Here is an 8,809-nt window from a genome sequence, read left to right as displayed (position 1 = left end):
AGGGGACACGAACACGCCTTTGAAGGCCCCAGCCAGCTGTTGCTGGAACAGGCCACTCAACAGGGGCCAACTCCTGGAGAAGGCCAGAAGCCCACCGCGCTCTCACATCCCTCTCCAGTCAACACCACCAGCAAACCTTGGCCATAAGTTAGGTGAGAGTAAACCTGGTTGCTGCCAATGAGAGTTGCTTGAAGGTACCTGAGGGAGACCTCATGAAAACCCAACTGGGGTTGAGTTTTCCTTCTGGTTGAGATGACTCCATCCGGGGAGTTTTCTTAACTGTAAGGTGGAAGTCATGGGCCATCCTCTGGGGATCTCCCATCCAAGGTCCAACCAGGCCCAACTCAGCTCAGCTTTTGAATCCAGACCAGGTCGGCACCCAACTGAGGTGGCAGACGGAATCGCGGCCAACCTTGCGTGGCCGGAACAAAGGCGGCCATCTCCTGCAGAACCACAGGGGCTCCACGGGCTCAAGCTGATTTGGGCTGGAAGCTGCTAGAGGAAAGCACAACATTTTTTTCATGGCCATTTCAAGAAAACGTTGCCAAGCCAATAGAGCAGTGTTTCTCAACCTCAGCAACGTTAAGATGGGTAGACTTCAACCCCCAGAACTCCCAGAGATGAGATCATAGCCAAAAAACAACAAATTGGGAAGAAAAGGATTCAGTTAGGACAGTGTTGTCCAAACTTGGCGCTGGCTGGGGAATTCTGGGAGTTGAAGTCCACTCATCTTAAAGTGGCCAAGTTTGGACAACACCGAGTTAGGATGAGCGCACCCCGGAAGCTGTCCTGCAGGTCCCGATCCGATCAGCCCTTCCAGACCAAAGTCGATGCTTTAAATTTGCAGCCTTCCAGCAGCCTCCTTTCCATTTCCCAGACCCCCAATCTCCTCAAGAGGTCCAAAGCACGACCCGCTTGATGCTTTATGGTTAAAAACATAAAGGACTTCCAATTTTCTAAGTGCTGTTCGGCTGTTAAAAGATTAGACCTTTTCAAAGAGGCCTGATACAACAAGAAAAGGGGAGGGAATGCAAACAGTGGCAATAAAATGCCTATTGTTTCTTTCCTCGTTTTGCTGTTTGTTTTTTTTTAAACCAAATTGCAAAGAGCAGGCGTGCTGGTCAGAGAGTTTTCTTTGGAATAGTGATGGAAACAAAAGGAAGCGTTTAATGTCTCTTTCCCCCAATGAAAATCCTCCTTGGAGCTGCTGATGACTTAAACCTATTTTTCCAGTAGGAGGGGTGGGGGAACTTCAACGGTTGGAGGGCTGTTTAACTGTCTTGTCTGGCGGAAGGTTCAAAGGACACCCGGTGGAAAAAGGAGGCAGGATTTAATCTTTTCAGAGATGAGGAACTCTCTTCTGGGTAGCTGGTGCTCAAGAATGTTGTTTGCGTGCGATATTCCAGCCACATGAAATGTTGGGGAGGCTCCGAGTCAAACCTAGGCAACTTCTTAATACCATTGTCTGTTTTTAAATTACAGGTAGTCCCCTGGTTAAGAACACCCGGTTTAAGGACAACCCATAGTTCAGAACAGAGCCTATTGTAGCAAAATCAAGTTAAATACACAATGATTTGAGTTAAATACACAATGGTTCGAGTTAGATACACAATACTACGTATACAGTATTATACGATAATACTGTTCTGGCTTACATACAAATTTGGCTTAAGGACAGATCTTGGGAACGGAACTTGGTCTTAAATGGGGGGCTACCTGTATCTGATATAATTTTTAAAGGGACCAGGTCTGAGCTGAGAAAGGTCCAGCTGGGCCTTCATCGCCTGCCAGACGTAACTCTGCTGAGTTGGAGAAGCCAGTTTGTTGCCAAGCGGAGGGAGCAGGACGGGAGATCTCATCCGGGGCTCTGCCTAACAAGCCCACCCTTCACATCTTTCCAGTTAAGACTCTCACATCTAGACTTGCATTCCTGCCCTGGTGCGCATCACTGGAGAATTTTGTTTGCTCTATTTAATCCTGTCCAAAGGAGCATCTAGTATCTCTGGGAGGGGGAGAAGAGGGGGGGGGAACCTCTCCTGGAATGGAAACATAGACAGTGTTACGCATCCAATGTGGTCTTAAGCATATTGACGTATTTTCATTTTCAGCATCTCCCCTCCTGCACCTCAAGAGCAGAAATTAGGAGAGATGCGTATCATCCCAGGATCCAGATGGCCCCCGGCCTGCTGCTTTTAAGAGCCTTTGGCAAGGGGGAGAGAGACCCCTCACTTCATCACACTGACCATCTTTTATCTTTATCTTTTATTGATTGGACTGTAATTTCTTTGATTGTTGCGAGCCGCCCACAGTCACTGAGAGTCGGGTAGCATGTAAGTTTAATAAATTATTATTCTTATGGTCGGTTGCACAGTCAGCCAGATGTTTAGACTGGATTTGGCATTTTTGTCCACCTATCGAGTCCTTCCCAAGGACCTGGGATAGGCAGATGTTGTCTGATGGCATTAAAGGGATCGTCGCAGGAGGGAAGCTGTTCCAGGTAAAGCTGCCTTTTGCAACTGACTGGGGGTGATTTTGTCAATACCGATGGTCTTCAAGTGGTGCTCCAGATGTTTGGGGATGTATTATTATTATTAAGCACTTTCCACTGGAGATTTTCTGCCATTCTTTATTGCACTGACCCCTGCCTAATACATTCAACAAGGAAATCTCCCCCCCCCCTGCAATGCAGGGAAGTGACATCATTTTGGCATCATTATCCGGAGTCTCACCAAAAACCAAATGGAAGCTACTTGCCCCTATGGCTTGGGAGGGGTACCCCTAAGGGAAACCCTGAAATCCGCAGGGCTTCTTAGCATCTTCTTTGTAACTTACTCCAAGTCAGTCTGTTACAAAGTAAGTGTAAAGCTCTACTGGAGGAGAAGATGTATCTCAGGCCATTTCCACGCTAGCGTCTTCCCGCCATTACCAAGGCTTTGCAAATAGGTCACAATTGATAATATTGCCATGGCAATGGCTGGATGTTATAAGGCAGTAGAAATCACCAGGGTGCAAGCGAGCTTCATGTGTCGCCTCCGCCATTAAAAGCACCGTCTGCGTGCAAAACGGCAGGCTGTGGAGCCTCCGTGCGCTTCGGCACACTCAGGCCTGTTCACCGAGACAAGCAGCCTGCTCCCCCTTTGATTCCTGAGGACCCCGAACGAGGGGCAAACAGCATCAGTGCACAAGCAACTCGCACGAAGAAACTCTTGCGAAGAATGGCTGACCACCAGAGGCGTCCCCCAGATTGGGGAAAGTATTCCAGTGAGCCCCAGGGCAGTTCAGGACAGAGGTGAACAACTGTAACGCAGCACCACGTTTCGGTTAGAACTCGAAAAAGGCTTTGCGGCGTCTGTATGTTGCATAACCCTGTTGGAAAGTTGCTGCGTATCTGGACATCTGCTGTGGTTACACAATTACTCCACTTTTGCCCTCAAAACGTGGCCCCTGGGGAGAAGGGCTACCAGAAAGGAGTTTTCCTTTCCACTCCGCTGGCGCTGCGCTAGGCCTCCGAGGTGAGGGGCACCAAACTTAAGGACCGCCGGGCCGTTTTGGTGCTCTCCGAGCTAGGCACACGCTCTGCTGTTTCTCCTGGTTTGCTCCTATTGTTATCATCATCATGTTTGGTTGTTATTTTGATTGAGGGCTTGGTACTGTTGGAAAAGTAGTAGTAAGGGGGATAGATCTGCGTTAAGAAGTTTGTCTTCCAAGAACAGATGCAACTGCCCTTGAAATAGGACAAATCAATGCTATAGCAACATTATTATCTATTTACACGCTGGCTTTGAAGAGTTTTACACATAAAATGACCCAGGCAAGCCTTATTCCTACAAAGCGCATATTATCAGAAATACTTTCAGGTCAACCAAGGAAATCATTTTAAGTCCTCATTAGACATATGGGGGCTTGTGGTAGGGCCGGCGATACGTCTTGAGAAGACCCCAGCATTCACAGGTAAAGCTGAGTTAAACCTCGCTTAAGGCACCAGGGAACTGCGGCCTTGCCCACCCAGGCAATTGAAAGGAAGTCTCCGAATCAGACCTCCGGGCTTTTGTCAACATCGGACTCCTGCCGCGCCACCTGCATTTAGAAGTTGCCTTGGTGCGCCCACAAAGGCGAAATAAATAACACTCTGCCACTGCTTGCTGCGAGTGGATGAATGAAGCATGTGTCAACAGCGAAGATGGAACAGGCGCGGCTAGAATTTTACCCAACTTCCGGAATGCTGGCCATATTCATTTCCTGACTCACTTAAAAAGGAAACTACTAAATGAAAAAAATAACACTGGGGATGGGGGGGGCGGGGGGAGACAAGGCCCGGTATTTTCTGGAAAAAAAAAGTAGGCTCCCTTAACTGATTTTTTTTTTAATTCCAGGACTTCTGGCAACTTAAACCCGTTGACCTTTTGACCACGAGACACAATGACCCGCTGAAATCAAACCATGAATGACAAACGTAAGGAAACCACGGAGTCTCCAGCCACCGAGCAAGCACACACCTGTTTATAAACGAAGTGCATCCCAGCCACCCACCCACCACCCACCCAGATCTGGGGGATTCTGCAGAACCTTAAGGATCCCCGCTTTGGCGATGGATGGACTCGATTTATATCGCCACCCATCTCACCTGAGTGACTCTGGGCAGCTTACATAATTAAAAAAAACAGCAGCAACAATTAAAAATGAAAACAAAGTAAAAGCCATTAGAACCAATTAAAACTTAATTAGAACAATAAAGCTAATTTGCTAATTTGTATTGATTGTATGATAAATTACTAACAACGCAACCAACCGGCAGGCTTGATGCCGCCAAGGGACACCCAGGCATGGCACCAAACCGCGTCTTCAGAGCCCACCGGGAAGGCCAGCAGGGTTGGGCACAATCTAACCTCGGGGCTGAGGGGCCAGAGGGTGGGTGCCACGGCAGAAAAGGCTCTCTTCCTGGGCCCTGCCAGGTGCTATTCCTTCACGGACAGGACCCTTGACATGCCTCTCCTGCCAGACCTGACCGGACGGGTGGCTGAACTGGGGAGAGGTGGTCCGTCCCTCAAATAATCTGGCCCCGTGCCGTATACGGGCTATGCTCTGGGGCTGGGGGGAGCAAGGGGAGGCAGGATCTATATAGCAAGCGTTTTCTTATCGAGGAGGTCCCATCTACGCCAAGGGCGCTGCACTGCACTGCACTGCACCTCTCAACATTTCCTCCCCAAACCCAGAAGTGGTCAAGGCATACGCTAGCAAGCAACGCTGAGACCAACTTCGGAAGCCCTTGGCAGTCAGCCGCCTTTGGTACAAGGACTGGGTGGGCAACTCCAGTCCCAGTAAAGAGAGGAAGCCGTGGCCTGGAGAAAAGCAAATGGGAGACCAAGACAGGCCTCCTCCCTAAACCCCTGCAGAGGAGATCTTTTGTTGAAGCGTAAAGAACGGCTGAGCTCTGTTTTAAACAAGGGTGGAATCTCCTTTATCCAAAGATGGTTTTCATCCTGGATCCGCTGCGCACGTGGCTAGACTTTAAGTGGCTGAACAGCCCTTCGTGGAAAACATGGCTCTAGGAATGGGGTCAGAGATACCGGAATTATGAGCGCACTCACCACATCAGGGCCTGTGATTCCTCCAGGGAGACCAGGGAGAGTCACAAGCTGTTATCAACTGACGTTGTTTGCAGCTAGGCTGGGAAGCAACCTTTCTGTGTCAAAAGGCTGAGAGAGCCACCTGGCTGGGTCCCTGCAGAAACCACGAGTGCCAGCTAATTCATGGGCACCGACCTTTTCAAGCTAAGCGCCTGCACAGCCGCCACACAGAGTTACCCAGTGGCGTGACCTGACCTAGCCGGCCAGGAACCATGTCCTCTTTCTAGACTCAGGGGAGGCCCCAAGACCCAGCCTGCAGGGGAGATCCTGATGGACAAGGAGCTTGTTTTCCTACTCGACCACCTCAGGAAGGCTGTTTTTGGGAGCAGAGAATGGCTTCGGAGGGCGTCTTTGTTTTTGCAGGCCTGCCCGTTCCAGCTTTCCCGTCCCGCTTGCCAAGGGAACAGGAGCTGGAGGTGAGAGGAACATCTGTGCCGCCCACTTCAGCTCCCAAGCTGCTCAGATGGGGTCGGATGGGAGCCACGCAGGGCCAGACCCTTCTCTTATCTGACCAGCAGCAGTCCTGCCATCCGGGATCTCGCCCTTCCCACCGGCCGGCCTGGGGAGCTTCCGCCTTCTGAGCAGGGGTCTGACCCTCTGCGACCAACACCTTCCCAGCAGGAACGCTTCCAGGCGCTACTTGCACTCGAGTCACGGCTTCACCCAATAAAAAGCAAGCATGGGAGACACCCAGATAGCTGGACAGGCAGTTTTTGGAAGGTGAAGTCCTCCACGTGCATTCTTTTCCATGCTTCGGTGGAACAGAGCCCGTGGAGCCCGTGTGGTTTCTCAGGAACCAAATATTCCCACTCCAGGGGCTGGCCGTGAAAAGAGAAAGCAGGTGATAAAGGTCTCCAGTTCCACTTCATGACACTCAACGCCCCCCACCCCCAAACTGAGTCTCCCAGACAGCAATAAATCAGATATGGAATTTTGGGAGGGTGGGTTTTTTCAACGTGATTGGAAGTGTCCTTCCTAGCTCGAAGATGAGGTCAATCCAAGGTGGCCTGGTGATGAATGCTCCCCCCACCCACTTTGCCCCACAAAGGACCAGTGGTTGGGTATCAAACTCCTTCCTGTCACAGCTAAGACCTTGCAAGCCCCAGCATGTTAGCTGGAAAGACAGCATGCCCACAATTCAGCTGAAAGGGAGGGAGCAAATTAAACGTTCCCAGAGAGCTGGATTCATGCGCAGACATGAACTGAGCCGTCTGCTGGCACCAGATTCAGCCAGCCAGGTTGCTCCTCAAGGGGCTGGTTTTGGAAGAGCATCAGAGAAAACCCATTAGCGATATTGATCCGAGCCGAAGAGTCAATAGCTTGGGCACTTCCACGATAATTTTTGATGCACTCAGCAGACTGCACCCCATCCTCCGGGGGGCAGAAGACCAGCCGGACCAGAAATTAAGCAAGAGGAGACAAGACCAGATTTTTTCTCCTTGTGGGCCATCATACTTTAAATAGCTATGTCCTTCTCATACATTTACCCCAGTAACCTTGTTGGCTGGAACGTGATGGAAATGCTACTCAAACCCATGTTCGAGGCATGCATTTAGCAAAGACTAACCCTAACACAGTAAGCAGCCTGCCTTCGTGGTGGAAAACGGGCTCTACCGAGCAAAAGATGGCAAGGACAACAGAACCAAAGGTCATTCCCCCTTAAACTGATGCAAAAAAAAAAAAAATTCTCCATTGCATGCTGCGTTTCCAACGGCCTGGCCTGGACATGGGGAGACTTCAGGCCCCCCGCTAGGCAAAGGAGCACCAGCGTCTCAGAGTCTCAAAACCAGGCCAGCCTGCAGCAGAACAAGAACCTTTGTTCCCTACCGCAGCAAAAGAGTTTGATTCAGTTCGCTCCAAGAACCCGTGATAATTAATTGAGGGAGAATCAAGCCAGGCCTTTCTGGGGCCAGCCTCCCGCCCGCCCCCCGGCCAGCTAAGCCAAAGCAGCGAGCTGGACGAAGCCTCCAGTTCTCTGAGAGACAGGAGGACAATCAGAACATGGCATTTGCGACGTCCTGGTCTTGTCTGATAAAAGAGCCGTGTCTGCGGGCTTCAGGAAGCACGGAAGCGCTCTGTGAGCGCACTGATTGACCGATCGTTCCAGCCTCACACTCGGAGAAGGAAATGAACACCCTGGAAGATTTGCAGGCCGCTCTGGGATGCAAAAGCCCAAGGCTTCCTGTTGTGGGACGAAGCCCAGCAGATGCCCTCGCGCACAGCAATGACTCGTCTCCCGTAGGAACGCTTCAGTGCCTGCACCACTGGCTGGTGCTGCAAGGCGGGGCAGGGAAGCCTCAGAAGCAGCAATGACATCACATCAGCTGCACTGCTGCAGGGCGGAATCCCACGAGGCAGAGTTCACACACTTCCCGTGCAAATGCAACACCACGAAACGGGGGAAGCAAGAGGAAGGGGAGAGGGGGCCGCTTGGCATGGAATTAGCCGATGTGCAAGATGGACTTATTTTTATTTTATTAAATGTACAGTCAGGGGAAATCACGAATGAAAGAGACGTGTTTGGGAACATCTACCGGGCCTGCAAATTGCACATTATTTTTCTGTTGAAGAAGAACAAAGTTACAGGCGTTTGTGGATTTCCTGTGATAGTTAAAAGGGAAGTCTGAAACGGGAATTTCTGAACCTTGCTTTAGATGTGGGACAGGATAGAAGTCAGCAAATCTCCCACCCAGATTCAGATCCAAACTGAAGCAAGCTGATTTCCAAATGAGAACATAGACTTAACCTTATGGTGGGTGCACACCCCAAAAGTAAAGCAGAGTTAAGTTTACCCCCCCCCACTTCCATTCTGACACAGGTCCACTGAAGTTGCTTGACAACACAGGCTAAAATCTTGCAAATCAGAAGTTAAATTCTTCTAAACCCTCAAAACTTCACAGAATCCTTTTTTTTTTTTAATACAGTATAAAAACTGCCTGATCTGCATACAAGCAACTCGCGTGACCGACTGTTATACAGACTGAAAGAGCTCTTTCAGCTACTCAGAAGATCCAACCAGCTGGACGCGTCTCACCCCTGACGAAGCAGGGGTTGGAAAAGGGAGTTGTGGCTGCGACCGTGAACACGCACCAAATTTCCCTCTGAAGCAGCTGACCGCGCTGCATCAGCAAGGGGTGAAGAAGCTGCAGCTACTTTTAAGAGGCCCGCTGCCGCACGCTTGC

The sequence above is a fragment of the Python bivittatus genome, unplaced genomic scaffold (assembly GCF_059951505.1).
Source record: "Python bivittatus isolate LINGU-HERP-01145 unplaced genomic scaffold, Pbiv_v1 ctg000530_np1212, whole genome shotgun sequence".
NCBI lineage: Eukaryota > Metazoa > Chordata > Lepidosauria > Squamata > Pythonidae > Python > Python bivittatus.
Note: the sequence above shows the minus strand (reverse complement) of the source record.